Consider the following 26,181-nt stretch of genomic DNA (forward strand, 5'->3'; position numbering starts at 1 on the left):
TGATATTGTGAGCTGCAAGGTAGTACAGTGAAGGGATTGTTCTAAATGCGTTAAAAGTTATTTCATCCAGGACATAAATGACATTGCAGATTTTGAGAAGAATTATTATCTGAGCTAGCACATGAAATAGCTCTTCTTTATCTATTGGAGCTTTTTTTGTGTTTTAACCCGTTAAAGACAACTATGGGATTTATTTAGAGTGTGAATAAAGTGGAGTGACTGATAACCCTGGTGTGTCACACACAGCCATTAGGGCTTGTTGCAAGGGGGCTCTGCCCGTGCTTCTCCTGACATACTAAGTCCAGGTCTTGCATCTCTGGGTTTTTTTCTTTGTGTCATCTTTGTGAATTCCAAAATAGAGCCTTAAACAGTCCCCCCGAGGCTGCTGCTATTTGAGCCCAGCTTCCCAGCAGGGGAGGCACTGCTATGACTCCCTGTCCCCGTTGTCCCTGCCTTGGCACAGGACAGTGTTTGTGGCTGTAACTGCACGTGGGTTACACAAGGCAGGGCATGCACAGCTGTGGAGCTGGGCTCTGTCCGAGGATGGAAATTGTCCAGTCTGGGTTTGAAATGCAGCCTGAGCATAACTGCTGGGTCGGGTCAAACCTGAGGTGCTGATAGCTCTGGACAGACCCTGGCTGGAGAAACAGGCTGCAAGCTTTGTCTGTCTGTACAAACCGGCTTCCATACCCAGGTAAGTGAATTTCCACCCCTTTCCTTGACAGCTACAGATCTCAGTGACTGACAAACACAAATTTCAGTTCCCCCTTGGAGAATACGGAGAACAAAACCTGTACTGTGGTGAACTCAATTTTGCAGTGCAGTTGAGCTCTGAAGTCTTTACCTGCTCTCTCACTTTCTCTCCTGTGCTTGTATTTTTTTCTTTTAGTGGAAAAGTGGATTTGGAAACTCTTGGAAATGCAAAGACATGGAAATGAATTGTCTTGATAAGCTATTACAAGAAAGGGTTTAAACAACTCCTTTTTTCGTGTAGAGATACAGCAACAGAACTATTAAGTTCTTACCAAGAACTGCTACTAAGAATATCAACCTTTTAGTGACTTGATTTAAAGGAGAAGAGAAAAACATAACTAACTTGCATTGCTTTTGACAGACAATAACAAACATTTTGTTACACTATTTTAAGAGTAAATAGATATTTTTTAAAAATGTAATGGCTATCTAAATTCTAGAATCTAAAGGTTTGGGGATTGGGGGGGTTACAGAAAGAACTGAAGCTGTCTCTGAAAGAGATGGAAGGTGTAAGAAAAACATACATTTATTGCAGTGGTCTGTGACCACAAAAGATAAGATTTGGGGCTTTATATTTTGTATTCTTTAGTAACCAAACCACAAGGAAAAATTTACCAGCCTCTTGCCTTTTCTGATTGCTTTCCAAAATTATGCCAATGGATTGCTTTAATTTTTTCATATTTATAAAATACTTAGAGGATTATTTTAGCAGCACAATGGTAGACAAATTTACTTTAGCCCAGGAATTCTCTCTAACTGGTGACTGTCTGGGCAAGTAGAAGACATAGGGTCATCTGAAATACTACCCTAAATATTCTAAACAGAAATAACAACTAGATTTATAAGAGTTTCTAGGAGGTAATGAAGTTTTTGTAGTTGGCTTATATGCAAAATAATGTTCTTCAACGATAGTAATTATTGCTTTATTCAGAGTTCCACTGCCTGAGTCCTAACGTCCTGAAGGTGTCCCAACTACAAGGATTGCCTCCTCCCAGGAGAAAGCCCTTGTGGAGAGGCCCTTGCTGTTGAGGTGAGCCCTGGGAATTCCACAGCTTTCAAATTCATTCTTATCACATTGTAATCATTCTTTAAATAAGCTTGAGCAGTATGTGAGCTGGTTTTGACCCTTACTGGGCAGCAGAGATTCCTCTGGCCACAGAGCTGACGTGCCAGAATCCTGCCATACTCTTTAGGCACTTTTGAAAGGTTGCTTTGAGTCAGTAGTTCCAGCCAGAGTGGGAAAGTGATGTTAGATATCAAAAGAGCGTAAGAGCTCTTATCCTCTGTCTTATCCAGGCACTGGAAATCCATGGCTTGTATTTCTGTGAGCTTTACAACTGTCTGTGATCACAGAAGCAGGATCCACTTGAAAGGTGTGGAAGGATTTTCATACTGGGGCTCCCTGGTTTGCAGAGGTGAAGGGGATCTCATGGCTGAAGGCAACCATGTGTTACACTCGGTGTTCCCATTGGAGAGAGAGCAAATCCAGAAGTTGCTTGTTTTCCAGCTACCTGTGCTGGTTTTGGCTGGGGTAAGGTTCCTTTTCTTCCCAGGGGCTGGTGCAGGGCCATGTTTGGGTCTGTGCTGAGCACAGGGCTGATACCACAGAGATGTTTCTGTTCTTGCTGAGCTTGCACAGAGCCAAGGCCTCTCCTGTCCCTTGCCTGGGCATGCTGGGGAGGGGCTGGGGACGAGCTGGGAGGGGACATGGCCAGGACAGGTGACCCCCAACAGACCCAAGGGATGTTCCAGTCCATGCAACATCGAGCTCAGGATACAAGGTGGGGGGGACAAGGAGAAAGGGGGGATGTTATGCAATACTGTTTGTCTTCTCAAGTCCCCATTGCATGGGATGAGGCCCTGCTCTCCTGGGAGAAGGAGTGAGTGGCTGTGAGGGGTTTGGTGACTGGAGTTAAACTATGACAGTGGCTGAAGTTGTCCTTTTCCTTCACTTCATAACTAACCTAACTTCATAACTATAAATTAAGTAAATACTAGTCATGCTTTTGAAGGAAATAAAGAGAATTCTGTACTCTGGGGCCGCATGTCTGCATCATTTATTGCAGTTGCATTTTGAACCCACACTTAGTTTAACATTGGGTTTGTTTCCCAGCCTTTCAGTTGTCCTTCCTCCTGCTAAGGTGTTGGGCAGGGCAGGGAGTGAGCACTGTGGGTTTTTCCATCTGTCCTGCCTTGTGAGCTGGCAGCCATGAAACTACAGAATACCATTTTCTAAGTCTAGGAAAGAAACCTCATATGCTGTTGAGTCTCAATATTTATTGTCCACAGCAAAAATGCACTCTTAAAAAAAATTTAACTCTCTTGAGATTTTGTTCTATTTCTACAGGGTTGGCGTTACTTCAGACTGAGTGCAAGATAAATTCATGTGTTTTGCACAAGAAAGTGTTTTATCCATTTTCACTTGCTAAAGCACACAAAGTTCATCTATCATTATGAAATCCAAAGGAAAACAGAGGATTTGGATATTATTGCTTGATGTTTTCTGCAAAAAAATCAATAAATTTTCAAGGAGTTTTACAGCATTGATATTTTGTTAAGCAAGCACATCTGTTTCCAGATGTAGGTTGTTCAGTTTGTCCAGGGTGTCTCAGCATTTATTTAAGCCATGAGCTCCCACACCCAGCCCTGTATTTACCCAATTTACTAGACTCTCATCCTTTAGAGATTCTTTTTGTACATGCCACCTACTGCTTCATCCACAAACAAGATCAATTTATTTTCCTGGACCCAACACTACAGGCATAGCAAGTCTCTCTGAACTGTCACAGGTCACATGTGAAATGGCCTTTTAAAGATGTGTTTATGGCTGCTGTAAATCTCTCTATTTCCTCTCCTACTGCAGAACAGAGTGTTTCAGAACAGGGCTCCTTTGAGGAACTCTTAGCAGGACGTTTGCAGCACTCAGGAGGATGCTGGGGTAAGGTCCCTCTAATGAGGGCAAACTTTACAACTTGCAGTTTTCTAGAATTCAATAAAAATTGAATAGGTTTGGAAGCTGATGTGCTGCCTTCTGGCCCAGAGGTTGTGGTGGTGTTGTTTTGACTGGATTGTGTAGAAGACGATGGAGGGAAGTGAGGCACAAGAGAGAAACTAAAGGACAACAGAAAAGCAGAAGAGAGGACAGTAAGGCAGAGGCAAAGAAACTGAGGAGTGGAAATCTCAGTTGCTCTGGGGTTAACCTGCTGGAGCTATTGAAAATTATCGTAATTTAAATAATGATCAGGAGCTAAAAATTACATCATTAACCCAGGCAAAATCTTCCTGAAATGCTGCGGCTTTCGTCTCTAAGTGCCTGTCACTGCAGGTGGCACTCACCGACCTTTCCAGTCACTCTTACCTCCAGCACAGTCATTATTTTATCACCTTTCTTCCCTCTTCCACACAGGAGGATGGGGTAGTACCGGTGCGCTGGAATTGTCCTTTTTTCTTTCATCCAAACTCAGCTGGGTTCTCAGCATCGACTTCTGCAGGACTTGTCAGTACATTCTCTTTCCTGCTGTATGAACGTCATCATCTTGGCTCCAACCCCTGTACAGAATCACAGAATGGTTTGGGTTGGGAGGGACCTTGAAGAATATTTAAATCCAAGCCCCTGCCATGGGCAGGGACACCTTCACCTTTCACCCTTCCAGGTTGCTCCAGGCCCCATCCAACCTGGCTTTTGTCTTTAGCTCTTGTCTTCTCTCATTCCTGAGAGACATGTGAAACTTTAAGAGTAATCTCCCCGTACACAAAGTTCTCTGTAAAGCCCATTTTCACTTGAGTTCCCCCCTTGTTCACAGGATTTGCTGCTCCTCAGCCACTTCACTCATAAATATATTTTTTACTTTTTCTCACACTGATCCTTGTGTATAAGGTAAATAATTCTAATAGAGCTGCCCACCCACTTCTGTGTCCTGTATGATTCCTTGTGACTCTCTGCCTGTGAGTCGCTGTTATGTCTGAGTGGGGATATCAGATGCATTGCACTTCCTGGCTTTGCTTCTCCAAATATTCCTTTCCTCTTAACTTTCCCCATTTCCACTATTTCTGATGGAAATTCAAAGAGGTAGCTGAGCAGCCAGCATGTCCAACAGCATTAGGTGTGCTTTTTGCCTTTCATCTCATAAATGGTCAAGAAATTTAGGGCTGGAACCTGTGATTAATGTGTTGCTGGGGTAGTGGAAAATGTCCATAACTCTGTGACTGTGGTCAGTGAAAGGGTATTTTCTCTCAATGTGATGGACTCCTGACCCTCTGGGTGGGATGGTGATCCTGGGACACCAGGTTGCTTAACTGGGAATTGTTGCTTAATTGGGAATTTGTATTGGTTCTTTTAAAGAACAGAAGTGTTGACAGGAGCAGCAGTATTAACTGGTTTAGTCTTTTATGTCTGAGTATCATAGAAACCAAATTCTATTACAATATTTGCATAAGTCATTAAGCACACAGAATTTTGTTTAAAACTTTTAGAGACATTACAATTACCTTTAGCTGCAAAGAGCAGTAAATCAGTAATGTATATTAATCCCAATTCCTAAGCAAATACACACACTTAATTTAACTTTTTCTCTTCAGGAGCATTCACATATTAAAGAGAGCTGTGCAGGCTCTTGCTGTCCAGCTCTGACAGACTGGAACACGATCAGGAGGCTGCCTTGAAATTAATTTTTATTCCAAAGCTTTTGCTGCCAATTCCTTCACCTCTCAGTGTCTGAAACTAAGCCCCCCAGTGAAGCAGGTGCTTGGCTATGCCCATGGCCTGGCCTCTGGCCTCTCCTGGCTGCTGAAGGCTTTTGCTTGGACTTTCAGCAGCTGTTCCTGCCTGTGACCCCCTCTGTCTGGGACATTAATTCTACTTCAGGTCACTGTTTCTTTGGTGGTCATTCTGAATTAGCCACCCACTCCAGCATTCCAGTTGTAGGACCACCTCCATTGAATTTTGATTACGACAGTATCGCAGTCACTACTTGTAAAGATTTTTGGGTCTCCTGATGTACTGCTTTGTCTTCTTGTTTATTATTACACTGTTTCATGCTTCCATTTATCAGATGTGTGATTCTACTGTCACTTCAGAGAACTCACAAAAAGAACCTGTTTAGGTTATTCCTAATTAGGCATCAAAAAGCCTCTGCGCTGTGTTTCACATCTTCTTGACATTTCAGCAATGAAACAGATTTTCCATTATTTTTTAGGTCTGAATGGGAATGAGAGAAAAGTCCCTTACTTACAATTCAAAATTCTGGCATTGGGCACCACGTCATGATATTTGGGACAAGTGGGATCAAGTGCTCTCAAGTCAAGTGAGCTGTTTTCCTGGTGTATAGAAAAGTATAGCTCACAAAAAACCCTCAGTGCATGAAATGTGCTCCACCAACATACTTTTCTAACAGTTGCATGGCCATTCCTCCAGCCACAGAGCAAAGATAAGGAAAGAATTAGAGACTTTACTCTGAATACCTTTGCAAAAAAGCCAGAGGTTTTTCCTAAAGTAATTCATCTCCAAGAACCACCAGCTTTCTGTATTTTCATGAGTTTTGTGACAAAAACAACCTGCTAATAATGTTTTAAACATTTCAACTGCTTTTGTGTCATTACAATTTTCCCTGTATGATTAAGCATAAGGCATTCCTTGATCTACATTTTGTGAGAGATAAAAGTTTCAACAAAATTGTGGAAGGTTCCTCATTGCAACAGGTTAGAAAACCAGGAGGGAAGACACAAAGCCACACACAGTCTCCCATCTTTCCAGGCAGGATATGTATCCACTTCATCTCATCAGAGAGCTGAATCTCTCCTTTGGTGGGGCATTTGCCTAAGGATCTTCCACCCATGGTAAAATACCCAGGGAGGTTCTCCATGGCCTCCAGATTTCTCAAAGGTAGCACCACTGCCTGCCTTTCTGGTTACTTTTGTATTTGCCTTGTTATTTACCCCTTGACTTTAAGCCTCTTCTTTGGGGAATATATTAAATAGAAGTGACTTTCTTTTCTGTGACAGTCAGTCTGATGTGTTATGGACTGAAGTTTTAAAATGTGTTGTAATTGAGGTCCTGAAAAGAAAACTTTCTGCATGTTAGGCAGCCTCAGTAGAGACTTTCCTCTTTCTCTGTGTTAAAAAAACATAAATAAATGTCTGTATTATCAGAATGGGACACCTGCAACAGCTTGAGAAGGGCAACTGGAGACACCTAGCACAGCACAGATGTTCCCTCCACTGCTGTCAGGTAAACAAGATGCTGTCTGTCTGGAAAAGGACTGCTGAACACTTGGAAATCCCACAGGACTTTCCCCTGTGGCTCCCTAGGAACTGTGCCTACTCCTGAAAAAAAAGGTCCTGAAAGATTTTGAACTGGGAGCCGAGATTCTTCTTGAATGCGGTAGCCCACCCACCAGAGCTACTCACAGCTCCTTTGAGGAACCTGGGAAATTCAATAGCAAACAACTAAACACCCAAGTCTGCATTTTTGTCATTTGAAATCTTAAGGTTGTCCCCTTAATTAGTCTGGAAAGCTCTGGAAGGTGGAGACTGAGAAGTTGTGTTGCAGAAAGGAAATCCAATTCTGAGGAGAAAAAGCTTGTTTGCTGTAGAAATAGACTCCCCAAGGCAAGAGGATTTTAGGCAGGATGCACCACATGAAGCCAGGCTGGATATTAACTGTTCAGATGGGGTGTTGAAGGAATATTATTTGCCCAGTGGAGGAGGTGTTTGCTAACTTGAAAAAAAAAAAAAGGAAGGAATTTAATTTCTGTCAGTCTGTGCTCTTCTCCTGGTGCTTAAGAGTTTTCCAGGGTTTTCCAATCATGCACGTGAGATGTGTAGAGAAGTTGTAGCTTCCCCTGAGTCAGTGTAGTGTAATAACATTGCCTGGGAACTGGGGAGAAATCCATAGTTTTCCTTTCTTCCTCAGATATTCCTGGCGGAGAGATGGGTGGGTGACTCGTGCAGACTGAAAGGTGTCTCAGTCTAATTCCTATTGTTCCAAAGTAAATCTGCTTTCCATTCCTGTCTCTGACTCATGTTGATTGCAGAAATCCATTCACATTTAGCAGGGAAATTTGCACTCAATAAACTCCTCTGCAGGAACATTCCACTGTCTTAGGCTGATGTATGAGGAAGCTCCACATCTTTCCTGCTTGAGTTTGACCTTTCAGGATGGAGTCCTGTACTGCCCGAGGGATGTACCTGTCCAGATCGCCATCACCATGAACCTGGGAGCCTCTCAGGTAACTGTTCACTGCTGGGAACAGTGCACTGGGTGCCCACATCTGGGCTTTGGTCCCTGGAGTTTTCTAGTGTCACAGAGAGAGGGAAGCAGGACATGAACCTGATCTTACCGAGGGACCGTGTACATGGTACTTCATATTGCTGGTATTCTCTTTCTGTAGGACTCTGTAGGCCTGCCTACTTTTCGTGAAAGTCCCTGATAGATTCACTTTGTTCTCAAAGACGCAACTCAAACCTGGTTACTTCTCTACATTCTTTTCTTCTGTGTTAAATTCAGTTCATTTAGGATTCCGTACATGGGGGTGTGGTGTGCACAGCCATGCAGAGGTACATGAGTGATTGCACCTCTGGCCTTGTCTGGGGTTTTGGTGACAGTAGTGAAGAAATAAATAAAAAAATTTCTTCCATGTGTAGTTTCTGTGTATCTTTAGGTGACCTGACTAGGACTGATTGCTCTGTCGTTGAGGAAAAGCGCTGCTGTCACCCTATGTCTCTCTTCTCTTTTTGAAACCTTAATTTCTGCACAGTATAGCTTGTCTAAATAGGAAAAGCTTTTACATTACCAGCAGGAAATGTGAACCAGCTTGTTTACCACCTGAGGTTATACACGTGTGTGTAAAATATCCCTAAATGGAATGCTTAACATACAAAGCCTTTTTATTTGTCACCTGCCAGGATGTCCGTGTGCCTGTGGGGTCAGTCCATTAGCACTGAAAGGGACAATCCTTTCCCTGGGCACCATGCTCTGAAATACCTGACTGGGGTCACCACTTTGTTTAACTTCATTGCTGCCAGTTTAGCTTATAAAAATATGGATGGATTTTCTTTTCTTTTTAACAACACGCTTCAAGCAATGATGTTTTTCTTTAAGCAAAAAATATTTCTGTATAAAATGTCACATCTAGAATATCCCATTTGTTATTAGTCTCTAAGGAAGCCTGAACTTTTGCACTAGAAGTGAACAGGGTCACCAGAACAATTTGTTCTTTGTCTATCCCGTTACACATCAACTCTAAAGATTTCCAAAGATCCTCTGGACAGCTGTAGGCTAGAAACACATTCCCAATACAACCGAGGCACTTTGCCTCTTGCTGGCTGCAGTCAGCCACTACCCAGATTCCATCCCAGTGGTTCTCCCATCAAGGGATTTGATTTTTCTGGGCGACTCATTTTCTGTAGACTCTGGTTTATTATTTTTTTTTTTTTTAATGGCCTGCTGTTTGATTGGTTTTTCTCCATTAATTTTCACTTCTGTCCATCAAGGTGAGGCTGACTGCCCTGTGGGGTTTTTTTCCTCTGGCTCCTGTGGATGGGTTATTTTTTTCCTTGGTTTTGACAGGAGGAAGGAACAGTGGAAGAACTAAAAATTGATATGGTTTAAAGCAAGCCTGGGATTTCTTTCAAATTGAGCTTCATAGTATGAGAATATGTTCTCCTCATTAACATCATCTGGATACCAAGTAGAGATTTGATGCTGCAGCATAAGCAGCAGAACACTGTGGATTTTATAACTCCATGATCATTAAAAGTAGGAGTTTGCTGCAGAAGAGCATTTGTCGTCTCTTTAGTTGGTGTCTATTATGTCAGATTTTAGGACACTTTAATTACTTCTAAGGTGCCAAATTGAAAACCTACCCTTCTTTCATGAGTTTGTGCCTCTGACTCAGAAACTTGGGTGCCTTGTTCCATCACTGGAAAATAATATGTAGTGTCCTGTGGTTTGCACATTGTTAGTTTAGGGTGCAGTTTTAATCCATACTTTCTTGTTTCAATTTGGGATCACTGATTTTCATGGACCACTAGGCTCTGTACATCTAACAAACTACAATTTCTGCAATCATACATTGAAATTAGTTTGTAAGACTTCCACTGGAACTGAGTCATAAGGTGTGAAGGGCTTTGCTGCGGTAGTGTGATAACAAAATTAAACCGTTTTGAGTAGTTTTTCGTGTATGCAGTGCACAAAACTGTGTTGCTCTCAAATGCAGTGACTCAATTAATATGAAACAAGACAAAAGTTTTCCCCTGCCCAATCTCAAAAGACAGATTGCTGTACTTTTTTCTTCTATGTCAACTTTCTCTATGCAAAGCTTCATACAGCACAGGAGAAAGTCTGAGAGAACAAGGTCTAAAATACTCCCTGAGACTTCAGGTGTCACAGGGTTGTCCTCTGCAGAATAAAAAAGCCTTTGCCTTGGTTGTTATTGCTGTGAATTCAGTGAAGGCTGTAGTTGTGCTTGATCCCAGCTCAGGATCTCATGGCAAGACAAGTCTATTCTGAAGGCCATCCCCTCTATTTTTGATGAAAATTAATAAAGAATTGTTCTGTAGACATTATGCACTGACTCAAGAGGAAGCACAAGTGATGCCTTATCCCAGCCATGTTTGGTCCTAAGGCAGGAAAACAGTTGGATGGATGAGGTTCCCTGGGAAGTTGCAGGGAGAAGTCACAGGGCTGGATGTGAAACCAAAAATAGCTGAAGTGAGATAACGAGAGATACACAGAGAGTGGGAAGCTTGTTTTCTTGTACTTCTTCCTTTCTGCCTTTCTCACAGGTGTTTGTGTTCAGAGCCTTGTGTTGTCTGGTTTCTGTTCTTTCTCCTGAGGAATGCAGCACAGCTCTCCTGGCAATCAGATGAGGAAGAAAGAGACTGAAAACCTCCTCATTGCACCCAGGCCAAGGGAGAAGCGCAGGCAGAGTTCTAATCCAGGGCTTCCAATACTTACGGTACTGATTTGGCTTTTTTAAAATAAATCATTTCACTTCTTATTAAAAAACCAAAAAGCCTGAGTTTGAATTAGGCAGATCTCTTTTGCTGTTAAAGCCAATAAAGAGAAAGATTTTATTTAATTCCGAGGTAAAGTATTTTTTGCCAGGTACTTCTTCTTTGTGTTTTACACATGTTCATATACTACAAGTAAGAGTATTGCTGCTCCCCTGTACTCCTTCATGGCATTAAGGAAGAGAAGATTTTTAGTTGTGTATGATTGATGTATTTCTCTTTGTCCAGTGGTTTTTTTTTATTTTATGTTAGGTTTGAGAGGCATGTATTTAACAAGATAACTCAAATTGATATGTGTGGCTTGACTAGAGATATATATGTATACACACACTATTTCAGTAATGAAGGAAGCCAATGATAACTTTGATATCAAAACATATGATGACGACATTTGAAGTTAAATTTAAAATAACTACTGCAAAAAATTATTGCTGATACTTTGTAATGATACCTTAAGGTCCAGTCCTTAATGGCTTTCTTTGAACTGATCAGGGTCTTTTTGTCACCTGCCACTGGTATAGTTGAATTTGATACAAATTCACAAGGCCTAAGAAGATGATAACAAAAATCTTACTTTCTATAATACCCTGCCATACCTGACAGTGTTTGTATGGACCTGAAGTTGTGCTCTCTTCCTTGGTTAGCAGCCTGATTCTTCAGTTAGATATTTAAGCACGGAAACCAAAGAATCAGTCATCCCTGTAATTAGCTTTCTTTGGTTGTTAAGAGCCAGCAAAGAAAGGTTTGTCATTATTACAGGCAGATCACCAGTTCTGCTGTGTTAAGGTTGTGAACTGTTCTCTCTTTAAAGGTTGACTGTCTCCTGCATGCTTTAAAGTACATGTTTTTACAAAGATTGCCTCACAAATGAATGTGTCTCACATCTGTGTTGAGAGTCATTAGAAACAGGATTTTTCTCACTCTTGTTTTATTCCGGTTGAAAAGAATACTAAGGAAGTTGTTTCTGTTACAGAAAGAACATCCTATCATTTTTCTCCCTGAAAGTCACCAGTGCTTCACCTCATTTGGTCTCACTTCTGTCGGCAGAACTGTGCTGTTGGTATAGCTGGCATTGGGTGGATGGGTGTTTTTTCTGGCAGGGAATACACATTAAAAGTCTTTGCTGCAGAGAATGTCCCAGAGGTCTTCTGCTGCTCTGAGCTAGGTTGAAAACTGCATATTTCCCTTGGAAAGTGAAACTCTCTTTTCTGCCAGAGCAGAGTTGACCTAAAGAGCTTTTCTGGTGGGGATCCAACATTGCTGCTTTTCCCTTGGAGGGGGAGATTGTCCTGGCCGTCATTCACACACAGGCCTTGTCTGATTGGCAAAAGGAAAAGGTAGCATGTTTATCACAAATGGTGGAAAAGGAGCTGTTCAACTCTTGCTGGAAAGACTGGGACAGTTTCTTTCTTTCTAGAACATGTTGTTCAGCAGTCTTCTGCATTTAAGAATTTCATAAATTCTGGAGACATTATTACTAAACTTAATCACATCTTCGTGAATTCGCTGTCAAAAAATACAGTGAGAATTATATCAGCCCTGTGAGAGCTGCCCCCTGAGCACAGACAAGCACTTCTGTTCTACGCAGAACACCTTTCCTTTTGTGTGCCAGATGTTTCTCTGGCTTTTCTCCATAATGCTGTTCCCATCCTTCTGTGGCGGCACAGTCCTGAATTCACTCTCATGGTGTTCTTTATCCACAGATTAGTGTGTGGGAGGTCACTGGATAAATGCTTCACATCCCCTGCTGTCCTCAGGGAATAGAAGTTGCATCCTCAAATCCGATTATTTACTGAGCCGGCTGTGCTGGAGCAAACGTTTTCGGAAAAGTATTTTCAGGCCTCTTTGGTTTTTAAAATGGTTTATTGATATATGGGCTATTATCCCTTTTAACAACAAAACATGAAGTGTTCCAAGGTGACCAACTTTTTCCAGCAACCAGGGTTTTTTTCCAGGTATCAGAATTCTGTGGGTACCTTTGGGCAATGCCTTTCTCTTTTTGACAGCTGAGCGTTGGTTACCCTGTGCGCTCTGCACCTGCATCAGCCAGCCCAGACAGCACATCCTGCAGCTCAGGAGGGCATTGGGGTTCCAGGGGCCTTAAAAAGGGCCACATCAGTCTGGTGTGTTTCTAATGATGCTGATGAGACCACAGAGAGAATCACTTTGATTGAAGGGGTAGGTATGTGGTGAAGAAACAGCTCATAAAACACACAGTCTGCAAGTGTAACATTACTTCATGAAAAAAGGTGCAAGGAGCCAAATCCTCTGAAGCAACTCAGCGGTAATAGGAGTACAAACCCATGTGCACCTGTGGCTGTTGGACATGTGTAGGAACACTTGGAACAAAGACCGTCCCACGGGGGCTTCCCTGTGCTGAGGGCTGGGTGGGCCGGCACTGAGCTCTCAGGACTGTGCGCTCTCAAGGTGGAGCCTTTTTTAACAAACTCAAGACCCACATCATCGTATGCTGACAACACTGGAAAGCAGATATTCAGAGCTATTCTGCCAGCAACCAGACTGACTTTATTTGGGGATATTTTAGGAAATATGATGGAAACAGGAAGTTCTGCCTGCCATGTAGAGCACAATGAGTCAGCAGCTGCTTAGTGTGGTGGTGAAGAAAACAAAAGCAAGTAACACACAGATGCAATTTTCCCTCACTTGTACAAGGCCTCCACAGTCAGATGTGATTTCTCCTAGAAGAGACAAAAAAGAATGTCCCTTGTACCCATTCTGCCTTCGTCTGTAATTGAATTATAATCGCCCCCATTGCTCTTGTAGAGAAAGCCGGTGGTAAAATGTTACTTCAGAGTGTTTTGGGCAACACAGAAATTTGCTTAAAGGTTATTAATGCTCCTACTGAAGTGCTCTAGAGGTGGCTTTAAGAATATTCTTGGGCTATTCTAATGTTAATACAGAAATAACAGGGAAAGGAAGTTATTATTGCATTTGGATTGCAAACTGGCAGGGGGTTAAGTCCATCCAAGCTATCACTTACACAAATGTTCTTTGGTTCCCCTTTTCAGGGCAAAGTGAAAGTTCATAGCTCAGTTGTTGACAATTGCTTGTCCCAATTAAAAAAATAGATTTATTTGTGGCAGACATGATAAAAAGTTAACAGTGGTTTTGCTGCTTCTTGTAATTGAAAAGAAATATAGTGCTAATTTTTAACTTTTTAAAAAGAAGTTTTTGCAGGTGCACCAGGGGATAAATGTGTGCTGAATAGAAATTTTAACACAATTGTTGGTACTTGTTTGAGGAATATAGTCACAATAAAAACAGAGTTCACCAAAGAGCAACTTGAGAGGCGATTTTCCATTTTTGTGCAGCTAATTAAGCACAGAAATGAAGCAATGGTGCTGGAGTTTTCCACATGGCTGACAAACGCAGTGAGAAATTCAGCTGCTGAAATTGGAAATAAAGAAAAATTCAATAATTAGCAAAGTGTGTTGGGCATATGGAGAGGTTTTCCATATTTTGACTTTGCTGAAGCATTGATAATTTCCTTTGAGCTGGTGGAAAAACCAGAATTTGGTGGACTGAAAAACTGAAGTGATACAAAAAAAATCTTCAGTAGTTGGCAGAGAGCTGCGTAAAAGAACTGCAGGAATGTTTGGGAAATGTAGGAACAGCCTGGAGAGACAGGAGATCCTCTGATGAGGTCACTTGTTAACAAAGCTCTTGGTCATGACCAAAAAATGGAAGGAGTGAGAAGCAAGACAAAACTCATATTCTCACCCCTCATTCGTAGAGTTTGGATTTAATCTTATTACTGACTGAGATTTCCACAAGCTAAGCATTAAAATGCAGTAAGTCATTAATTTTTTGTTTCTTGCTTTTCTGTCAGAACAGCAAAAACGGTTATTTTTTGCAGTTTTATCCCATGTAAATTGGAGCATTTGAACAGAGATGGAATCTGGCATAAAGTGCTCCTAAGGAACCTTGTTTGTCTGGACTTGATGGTGTGTTCCCAAAGTGGACAGGTAGCACTGTCCAGGTTTCGGAATGTTATTTCACAGAATTCCATGGCTTTTCAAATAACATTTGAAGAATTTTCTCTGTGAGTGATAGAAGGTGGAGGTGGCTGTGGTTTTTCCTCCCTCATTAAGACAATGAAATAATTCAATAGAAAATACTGATTATGTCTTACATATATATAACCAAGACTAGTGACTATAAAGAACCAAGACTAATTAACTTCTCTATGTAGCCAGATTGTGGTTAACAAATTCAAAGTAATCATATTAATTAGCTCATTGACAGTTTAATTGTGGTCAGTTTTAAAATTATTCGACAATACTAGAAAGAAAAATCTTTTTTAGGAACTAATCACTTCATTCATGAATATTATTTCTTCAGAAGTGAGAATTGGAAGAACATTCATCAAATGTGAGTCACGGCATAATAGAATCATACCAGAGTCTGTGGAATCCTTCAGAAATTATGGAACGAAGTTGCTAAAGTGACTAATTTGCAATTGTGAGTTTGAGAGGTGATTAACACAGTGTCAGCTACTATTGAATCTGTTTCCATAAATTAGATACCACTTCTTTTCACTTGTCCTATTAAAATTATTTAAGTAAAACTACGGTTCTCTACCCTATAACATTTACCAAATGCTTGCAAATTTTCTCTGTGTAATTTACACAATAAATGGAATTTCCTTTTTTTTTCTCTGTGTTTTGTATAAAATACATAAGAGAAAGAATTTGCTCAGTAAACGCTATACTTGAGCAAGTAAATAAAGTCACATATCCTATGAAAAGAAAGGGAAGATATGTTTTTCTTACATGTCAAAAAACCCCAAATACAAAGGAATAATCAGTGCTGCTTTAATTCGATCTAAATGAAATGGCAGCAAAAAAGATACAGTGGGGAGAAAAGAAAAATTGTCCTGCTCCTGATGGATCGTTGTGTGCAAAACAGAGTTGGAGATGACAGGGGAATATCAGAAATCAAAGAAAGCTCTTAAAGATGCCTCTGTAGTGGCTGGCAAATGGCCACCTGACCCAAGATGGGAAGTTCTGGAGCCAGCTCTTGAGGATCTGTGGGAGGGGGATGTGTTTCCATGGTGTCCTTGAGGTTTCAGAGAACTCGAATAGAAACGGAAATGATATTTGTAATCCAGGTGAAAGAAGCAGGGGGAAATAAAGAATTGTAAAAGAGTTTTCTCTGGGGCAAGATTTGTTTGTAGAAGGAATTGTTTGTAGAGCCAAAGGTCGTACTGGAATGCTTCCCTGCAGGAACTAAGGCATTCAAGGCCTGTTCTGATGCCTGTGGTAGTCAGCAGAAGGATGCTTACTGACTTGAGTGCACTCTGGAGGAGATTTCCACAACTCTTGGCCTCACTTAAGTTGTCTTGCTTGTGTCATGTTGACCTCCTTTTGCTTGAAGCAGAGGATGAGGAGTGATGGACTTTGAGAACAAGCCAGCCAACACTCAGCAGGGAGCTCAGGCTCTCGAGGTGGCTGTGACAGCTATTGGCAGGAATGGAAAATGGGATTTATTTTTCTAGCACATGTCAAGCATGTGCCAAAATGAGTGATCCACCGGATTGCACTCGAAATGAACAGGATCTGTGCATTTTGGGATGCAGCTTTCCCATCCTGGAGTTTTGTGACTGAGGGTTCAACGGTGTTCTCCAAGCTTTTGTGATCCTGGGGAGTCCTGATGATAACACTGGAGAATGACAGAATTTATACACTAGACCAGGCTGCCTCATCCAGGCAGGAATAAAATCCCAATTTTTAAAACATATTCTTTGCCTAAATGGCTGCATTTTCGACAGTGGATCCCGTCCTTGTTCTGCCTTTAGAAATTTACACTCGGGAATCGGGAAAAAATCCAGCTCCCTCTTTCTATTTTGAGTGGTTGTCACACCAGGAGATGGATCATTAATGAGAACGTGGGAAACTCCTGTCTCGTAGCATCACAGGCATATTTTATCTGTAAGGTAGGAACGGCCTCATTTCCAGTTTGATTGAAAGAAATTTTGTCCATCCTCCAAGAAAATGGTCAAATACTTTCCTTCCTTAAGCAGATGAACAATTCATCTCTACACCTTGAGTGTTTGCAAAGTCCAACCTAAAAACCCCAAACGTTTTTATTAAATGTACTTTCTCCTCATGTCCATGTACTAGTTTGAAAACAAACCAGTGGGAGGCACCAAGTCAGAATAACAATTTAATAGGGAAGTTAAAGAAAAGGGAAAAAAAAAAAACACTGGTCCATGACAGAGTCAGGATACAACCTGACACCTGTTAGTCAGGGTAGTGGTAGCAGTCCGATAAAATGGTGGCTTCAGTCCTCCTGAAGTGATGGATGTGGTTCTGTCAAAGCAGTGATCCTGTAGAAAGGGCCTGCTCTTCCTCAGAAGGTCCTGTGGTGGTTGTGTAGCTCCTGTCCTCTGGGAATCCAGCGGAAAGGTCTCTGTGGTGTTCAGAATCTCAGATTGTATCCAGGATGGAATGCTTGGTTCCTCCCTCTGGGTGGAGCATCTCACAATGGGGTAATGAGTCATGAGGCCAGGTGTTGATTAGGCTGATTAACAGAAGATAGTCCGGAGGGAGTTATCTCTGAGTCATGCGGCAGGACAATGATGGGCCATTAACAGAAAGATAGTCTGGGGGGAGGAGGCAAGGAAACACTGCCCCACCTGATTTCAACAGCTCATGAGGATGATAATAGAATACACTGCAACCCAGGACAGTCCACAAGAATGAAGAGTTTTGAACTCTTAATATTCACTTATTTTCATACACTGCTCATGGCTTTTGAAGGGCATCTGTAACAGATCACAGCTTTCCTTGCAAAGAGTATTTGGTCCAATGTCTGGCTTTGAAGAATTAATATACCCACATCATTTCAAGGCATAACTGTTGATTGATGTGAGAGGATTGTTGCTCATTGTTGAACTGTTATATTTTTCTCTGTGTACACAGCAGGGGAGAAGCCAAAAAAAAACCATGGCAGGTGAGGCTGGGGTGCTGCTGTGTTTTGGTTTTATATTTGTTCAACTTTCTCAGCAACTTCAAAGACTTTCTGTCTCTTCTGAAGCACTGTTGCACTCTTATCTGTAACCAGTGCTTAATGTTCATCTTTTTGTCATTTCAGTCCACAACCAAGCTTTTATACAAACAAAGCAGCGCTGGCTGCAGTGATATAGATGATGTATCGCTGGCTGTGCTGAGATATGTACATACATCATACAACAAGTGACACGGAAGGGATCTTGCGAAACAGTCTGTCAAAAAGTGACGAGGTTTCTAGATGCTCTGTGCTCTGAAAAGGGTTTGTAAAAGGGTTTGTTTTCAAAGAAGGGTACTTTAATCTATCCTAGAACTATCAGTAATGCCAGCTGCTTTTCTCCTCAATTTCTCTGAAAGCCTGCTGAACTCCTTTGAAGGTGTGCATTACCCTTCCTAATTAAAGTGGGGTGATCAGCTTGTTGAGTGTACAACTAAAATGTGCTTTCTGTAAACGTTCAAACAGTGAATTTTTATAGTTGTAAGAAAAAAGTAAGGAATTAAATTATGCACAGAAACAAAATGTTTTCCTGACTTCTTCCTATCATTTGTAATTGACTTTCTTTAATCTTCTGTGGTCATTTTACAAGCTCCATGACTTCTCTTTTTTGGAGCGCTAAAGTCTTAGTTTAGGGCCAAAGGGTCTCTCACCTGCCTGTGATTTGCATGAATCCTTCAGGAATGTAACTGCGTTAAAGGTGCCAGTCTCTCTGGCAAATCTAATGGAAAACCGTCAGTGTGTTAGAAATTAGTGGGGAAAACAGGCTAAGAGGCTCTTCCTGGCTCTGTGCTTCCCTTACCCACAGATCCCAGAAGCCGTGTGTCCGTAGGGAGCCAGCTGGGAGCTGAGGGGCACCAGGGCAGTTGATGCTTTTCCACTGAGGGGTCTGTGCACTTCAATGACAACAATATTGATTCAGCTGCCACTGAGGAACATCCCAGCCCAAGTGGAACCTGTGTCTGTCACAGATGTGCATCTCTGGGACAGCGGGGATTCTGCCCCTCTGCCCCTGTGCTCAGGTGAGACCCCACCTGCAGAGCTGCCCCAGCCCTGGAGCCCAGCATAGGGAGGACCTGGAGCTGCTGGAGAGAGTCCAGAGGAGGTCATGGAGCTGATCCCAGGGCTGGAGCCCCTCTGCTCTGGAGCCAGGCTGGGAGAGCTGGGGATGCTCACCTGGAGAAGAGAGGGATCCAGGGAGAGCTCAGAGCACCTTCCAGGGCCTAAAGGGGCTCCAGGAGAGCTGGAGAGGGACCTGGGACAAGGGATGGAGGGACAGGACACAGGGAATGGCTTTCCAGTGCCAGAGGGCAGAGATGGATGGGATATTGGGAAGGAATTGTGTCCTGGGAGGGTGGGTGCCAGGGTGCCCAGAGCAGCTGTGGCTGCCCCTGGATCCCTGGCAGTGCCCAAGGCCAGGCTGGACATTGGGGCTTGGAGCAGCCTGGGCTAGTGGAAGGTATCCCTGCCCATGGCAGGGGTGGCACTGGATGAGCTTTGAGGTCCCTCCAACCCAAACCATTCCATGTTTCTACAATTGCTCTTTCAGTTGGAGATGACAAAGAGCTCATGGCTTTTTTTCTCTCTCTCTATCTTTGTAATATTGTCGTGTCAGGAAATTTGGACTGCCTGAGGCTATGGACATCAGTGTGATCTGATTGTACTTGCAGGAGAAGCCACATTCAAATGAGCAGTTACATAAAATCCAAACAAACTTGGAAGAGTTAAAGGGTTTCTCTTTTCAGACATCTTTCCATGGAAGGCAAGGGATAGCTGTGAGCAGCTCTGAGGAATGTTTCCAAACTGCACCTAATTTCTTAGTAAACTCTCTTTCTGAGAGCTTCAGAAAGTGAACTCAAGCCAGAGAGCATTAATTTCCTTACAGGTCTGGGCTCCAATTAAAGGCTTATGAAGAAATAAACCTAAGAGAGCCCATGCTGCTGTATCAGGACTGTCCTTTGAACATAAGGGAAAGGCAATTTCCTGAGTAGCACCATCCCTGCAGTGCTGGGAATCCCCACTGGACATGGCCCCAGCGGGAGGGGCTCAGAGCTCCCCCGGAGGAATGTCCCAGGAGATGGCTTTGAGGCACAAGGTTTGGGTTTTCTTCCTCCCTGATCTGCCTTCTTGGAGAGAATCTAGAGCTCCCAGGTTTTAATCCTGACTATTTTGGCTGTGAACAAGGGTAGGTGTGGCTTTTGGAAGCCCAGTTTGACAATTTCTGCCCTAGCCTGTGGGGTTACCAGAGAAATTACGCTTGAGCAAAACACCAGGGGGTGCCGGGGAAGGAGGGAAAGCAAACCAGGACTCTCTACCCTGCACAGACACACCTTCCTATTCCAGGAAAACAGGAATCACACAAAGCTGGCTGTCTCTGCCTGTGCCATGTTCCATCTGTAAAAACCCAGCTCTGAGCAGTGATTTCAAGCTTGCTCTGGTTGCTTCTGACTCTCAGTCATTTTGACTCTGTTTGCAATAAGACTCCAGCTTCCAGAGTTTTCTTGCTGTGACTCAGCCCTGGGAAGGCTGATATCAGATAGGAACAAAGAATGCAGAGGAAATTAGTGTAAGAAGATTGTATCTGCTACATATTTCAAAATTAAAAATTATCCCTGGACATCTTTAGAGAACTGGAGCTGCTAGAGATCATGTCTTGTACTAAGCCTGAATTGGAGAAAGGCTTGCTAGTTACTGTGAGGAAAATTAGCCAAATTTTAATTGAGAGTCCTTTAATTCAATTAATTTCCATCACTTCTTATGGCTGATTTTGACAAAGCATTGCTAAGAAGACAAATAGTGTAGAAAATGGTTTGGGGTTAGTTTCTTAGCGGCTTCTAAAATCCCAGGTGTTTTAGGAAAGCACCAGACAACCTGAGTGCCTCGGTGTGAACTCTGCAACATTTTGTACTCAGGTCTGGTTTCTACTCAAGTACAAAAGAGGCAAAACGTTGAGTGTATTGTTCTTCCATGTGTAACCAAAATACTTTTTCTCCTGGTGGTGGCAGTGCTGGGTGAAAAATTCTGACTGAAGAGCAAGATCAGGAAAAACTTCCTAACTTATTTTGCAATTGGAACTGGCCCCTCCATCAAATGGATATATTTTGACTACATGGGGACCAGTTTTTCATAGCACACACTGGGGAGATGCTATAAAAGAAAAAAATTAAATCAAGAATACTTTCAGGACAAGTGCATTTCTTCCAGGAACTCTGTTCTTTAGGCCTTTTGCCTGTAATAGAGTTAATGTTCTACTTGGTTTTCACCATACTGTGTAAAGGAAGCTTAGTAACATGTTTTTGTCAATGTCATTTGCACAGTTTTAAGCTTTTTGAAGTGCTGAGAAATAGGCCACTTCCCCTGAATTCAGCAGTCAGTTTTCATGTTTAGTGGCTGAAGGTTAGGAAAAGTTTCAAAGCCTCTTTTGTTTTTCTTTTTTAAGCCATTATTCAACCTTGAAATGAAAACTCGCTCACCAAACTATGCTAAATAGCTCATTTCCCTTGTTTGCTGATGGAGCTAAATGGCCTTTTGGAGATATTTATGAAGACAACTTACCTTTTTCTTATGCACAACAGTCGCACTTCCTCATCCGTGTAATGGAAACAAGAGATACTCAGGCTGAGGACTTTCACTCTCTGAAATGGTTTAGCTATTTTCCCAATAAATTTACAGTTTCAATGCAAGATTTCTACATTTTAGAATGAATCATAAGATAAACTTTTTTCCTAAAATTTTTACTATGAAAATATTGTACTTCCTTGGAGAAATTTGGATTCCTGCAAGCAGCAAGGTGTCAGCTGTGTTGGATCTGTGTCCCCTCTGTCAGGCTGGGGGTGAGGAAAGGGAGGAGTGGCTCAGATTCCGTGTGCCCGCTGACCTGGAGGGCAGCAAGTGGAGAGGGGCCTGCTGAGCCATGCTGAGGGTGCTGTGTGCTCCGGATCTCTGCATTTCTGAAAGTTCTGCTAACAGGAACTCACCGAGATGGGGAGACAGGGGGGTTCTGCACAGCGAGAACTCGGCGGTACTCACCTTGCTCAGCCCCTCTCAACTGCTGAGGGAACAGGGAAGCGGGACGGGAAGGGACGCAAGTGGCATTGTGGCTGAGTTCCTGTCATGCACAGGGACAGGGGGCACCCAGCAGCGCCTGGCAGCGCATCCTGCACACCTCGTGCTCCCCTGGTGCACTCTTTGTGCACACTTTGTGACACCTTGTGGCACGCCGTGCTCCCCTGGTGCATTCTTTGTGCGCACTTCGTGACACCTTGTGACATCTGGTGCTCCCCCTGCGCGCACCTGCAGCCGCGGGGCACCAGGGGGCGCTCCCGCACCGCCTCCGCACCCGGCGGGGACGGGAATGGGGATGGGGATGGGGATGGGGATGGGGATGGGGATGGGGATGGGGATGGGGATGGGGATGGGGATGGAGATGAGGATGGGGATGGGGATGGGGATGGGGATGGGGATGGGGATGGGGATGGGGATGAGGATGGGGATGGGGATGGGGATGGGAATGGGAATGGGGAGAGTGAAAGAGGTGGGGATAGGGAGGGGAAGGGAGAGGGGAATGGGGAGGAGGAAGGAGGTGGGAATTGGAATGGGGAGGGGAATGGGAATAGGGAGGACAATGAGAGTGGGGAGGGGGAAAGGGATGGGAATGGGAAGGGAGAGGGATACAGGCATAGGGACAGGAATAGGGATGGGAGTGGGGATAGGAATAGGAAGTGGGATGCAGAAGGGAATGGGGAGGGTGATGGGCATGGGAACGGGAAGGGGGACAGGGATGAGGACGGGCATGGGAATAGGGATGGAGCCGGGATCCGCCGGCGGCAGGGCTTCCCTCACGGGGCACAGCCCACCCACAAAGGGACTTTCCAGCCTCTGCCTTAGATCCCATTAAAGCACCTGTAAATGAACCAGGTGTTTGGAAGGAAACCCGTCAAACCCCGCAAAATCAGGGCTGTGTGTTGCCGGTGTTCCCATCTGTGTGATGTTTATCCAAGCACACAGCTTGGGCATCTCCCTCACTCACAGAGATAAGCTAAATGCGTCACTTACCAGAAGTTCAACATCTAAATAAGATTCCTATAGGAAATAAGTGGGGAAAATGGCTTTTTGCATTACCATAATTTTTTTTTTTTTCCTGCAGAAAATAACTACCTAATTCCTGCCCTGTGCACAAACACAATTTCGGTCATGAAGAAAGCATTTGGAAACCTTCCTTTAGTTTTGAGACAATGCCTTAACCCATTTAACATAATAATTTCTCTAAATCTGGAAACATTTCCAATCTCATGCAAAACTTTGGTGTATTTTATTCAAAGGTGATATTCAGCAATAAGACCTTAATTGGATTTTATTTACTAACTCAAATATGAAGTCAGTAAAGAAAATAAAGTCCTCTTGGAAACTGAAGGGTGTTTTAAGGCATTGCAAGATATGTGTTAATCTTTTAGATACAGATGCAGAAAAAGTGATTTGCTGTTTCCAGAAGTCCTTTGGAAAATGATTTGCAGGAAGTTTACACCTGACATGTATATATGTGTTTAAATTATAATGTTTCTTCAACTGTGGCAGAACAGAAAATTCTTTTACTGAAATCTCTGTGAGTCTTCCCTGCTGGCTTTAGCAGCATTTGTAAACATTAAGGTGGCAAGGGGGAATGTGCATCTTTTCCTTATTCTCCTAAACCTCCCCCTCTCCATCTTCATAGCAGTGTTAACAAGAAAAAACAAAAAAATAGATTTCTTGAAGAAAACCAATAAAAAGTAGCCTTCAGCAAAAATCTGGAGAAGGAAATCTTCCTTGGAGGCTTGGGGTGGATTTGGCAGGAGCGGCTTGGAGTCGCAGATAGGAATTATCCAGCAGAACCTTCCTCGCAGTCCTCAGGAAATCAAACCAGACTGACAAATGTCTGGCTGCACACCCCAGAATGACACTCAGGAATGTTCTACCAACATCTGCTCTTGCTTCTGTGACTGTGAGAGGAGAGAGTGAAACAGAACATGTGTGAGGGAGCCAGCAAATCTGACTTGGAGCTTTCTCATGTACTCAGGACAAGAGAAGAGAAGGAAGCCCAAGATGGAAACCAGTTTCTAAAATCCAACTTTGAAATTCAAATGATGCCTAAAAATGTCTGAAGTGTCTTTCCTCAACTCATGCTGTGGGTGGGCAGGAGGTCACTTTGTCCAGGAACACCCCTTTTTCAGAACCATTGGCCACTCAGGGAGGAACAGAGGCTGAGTTCCTAAGCTGACATTGAAGTTGGTGACAAGAGTGAGCTCCAGGTATCAGAGACTTCATAGCCATCTACATGAACCAGAGAGAGACAAATCCTAACATCAAACATAGCCATGAAATCTACTTCTGAGCAAGAATAATTAATAATTAAAGGCATTTTTTCATTATTTGAAGGGAAAAAGATGCATAATATAAATTCTTCCTAATGAGTAATTTTGATCAAGGAAGCACAGACTACATCCTTTAAAGGTAAAAAAATGCTTTGGACACAAAATGTTAGTAAAGGAATCTTTTGGGAATCTTTTCTGGCTGTTCAGGCTGCCATCACGTTTACACACCACTTAGCAGATTGTCACATCCTTCTATTTATTTTCAGCTCCATTCTCTCCCATGTGTGGAATAATTGGTGACTCCAATTTGAAGAACATGCCTGTGCTGCACTCTCAGTTCAGCCATCCCTTGCATACCAAGCTCAGCATTGTTTATGCTCTGGCTTTTTTCTGTTGTAATGAGAACAATTATGGGTGAAAGCATTTTGCTAATGATGAAGTGGTAAGAGTGAGCATTTGGAATATTTGATTCCAACTCTGCCAGGAAGTTACTTTTAATTTAGATTTCAAGCCTGTCACAGAGGAGCTGAAGGAACAGTCTGGGTGCTGAGCTGTGTTTGTGCATGAGACACGAAGCAGTTTGCATGTGTGTGTAAAGCAAGGTGTTCAGAGCTCCCAGTTCTGACATTCGGGCGCAGACCCCAGTGCCCAGGGTGCCCCAGGCAGTCCAGAAAGGGCTTTGCAAACCAGACAAACTCTGTATTCTGTGCTCTACGTCTGAACCTGCAATGCTCCAAAGGACTAACAAAGGTCAGGTCTCATCTCACTTAGTTTTCCCCGTTCCCTGCAATGACCCCAACATCACTTCTCAGACTTTCAGGGCTTTGGAGGAGAGAAGCAGTTTGTGTGCAGCTCCCAAATCTTCCCATGCAGCTGGTGGAAAGCACAGGGAATTTTGATGTTAAGTTCACAAATCAAATCTCTCTCTCTTGTATGCCAGTAATGGCAGTGTTGGAACACAGAGCAGTATTTTGTAGCCCTGCCTGATAATGTTCAGTTCTGCCACATTCTGGTTTGAGTTTGCCAAAGTCGGGGCCAGGATCTGGGTTGGAAAGCAAACCTCTTTATTCCCTTTAATTACCAGAATCATGAAACGGTTTGGGTTGAAGGGATCTTAAACCCCTCCCATTCCACAGGGAGAGGGACACTTTCCACTGTCCCAGGCTGCTCCAAGGCCCAATGTCCAATCTGGCCTTGGACGCTTCCAGGGATCCAGGGGCAGCCACAGCTGCTCTGGGCACCCTGTGCCAGGGCCTGCCCACCCTCCCAGGGAACAATTCCTTCCCAATATCCCATCCATCCCTGCCCTCTGGCACTGGGAAGCCATTCCCTGTGTCCTGGCACTCCAGGCCCTTGTCCCAAGTCCCCCTCTGTGTTCCCTTGTCAGCTCCTTCAGGCACTGGAAAGCCACAATTAGGTCACTCCAAAGCTTCTCCTCTCCAGTCTGAACAATTCCAAGCCTCCCAGCCTTTTCTCATGGGAGAGGTGCTCCATCTCTCCAAAGGCTTTCCAGAATTCAAGATAAAAGGCATCTGTGGCCCTTCCCTTGTCCACTGATGGAGTCACTGCCTCAGAGAAGGCCATGGGGTTGGTTGGTCAGGAGGATTCTCCCTTGGTGAGGCCATGCTGGCTGTCCCAAACCACCTCTGTGTGTCCCAGTGTCTGTCCTGGGATCTTCCCAGCACAGAGGGGAGGCTGACAGGGCAGTAGACAGGTAAGTTTTGAATTCAGTATTTTCAGTAAATGATGAGGTGGTACAGGACATTCTTCCTGGCACCTCAGGGTGTGGCTTGAGCTGGCAATTTCCTGAGCGGAATCCTCTTGGTTTGATTTCCTCATTGAACAAGTCAGACTTTCAAGAACTGTCAGCTGTGCAAGGAATGGGACCGTGTTTCTCTGGGATCATGTCCTGCACCAGAGCCATCCTTTAAAAGCCAGCACTTACCTCAGTGCTTCCAGGGAAGCAGATGTAGCTCCATAGCTGGGTTTAGTTGCCTCCTCCATGTGTGGACCTTTCCTGACAGGCTCTCCACCCCAAAACTGG

At 43.4% G+C, this 26,181-nt stretch overlaps 1 long non-coding RNA gene across 1 annotated transcript in view; it reads left to right on the plus strand.

Annotated features, from left to right (window-relative positions):
- Positions 1 to 402: 402 nt before the first annotated feature.
- The window catches only part of LOC121661530, a 61,234-nt gene continuing 35,455 nt past the window's right edge, over positions 403 to 26,181 (plus strand). The window contains exons 1-2 of the long non-coding RNA XR_006015003.1: positions 403 to 694; positions 1,685 to 1,783. This is a non-coding gene — a long non-coding RNA (uncharacterized LOC121661530). The remainder of the gene's footprint in view (positions 695 to 1,684; positions 1,784 to 26,181) is intronic.

This window comes from Corvus kubaryi, unplaced genomic scaffold, assembly GCF_017639235.1.
Source record: "Corvus kubaryi isolate FWS band 111438036 unplaced genomic scaffold, C.kubaryi_AGA036_p1.0 126, whole genome shotgun sequence".
NCBI lineage: Eukaryota > Metazoa > Chordata > Aves > Passeriformes > Corvidae > Corvus > Corvus kubaryi.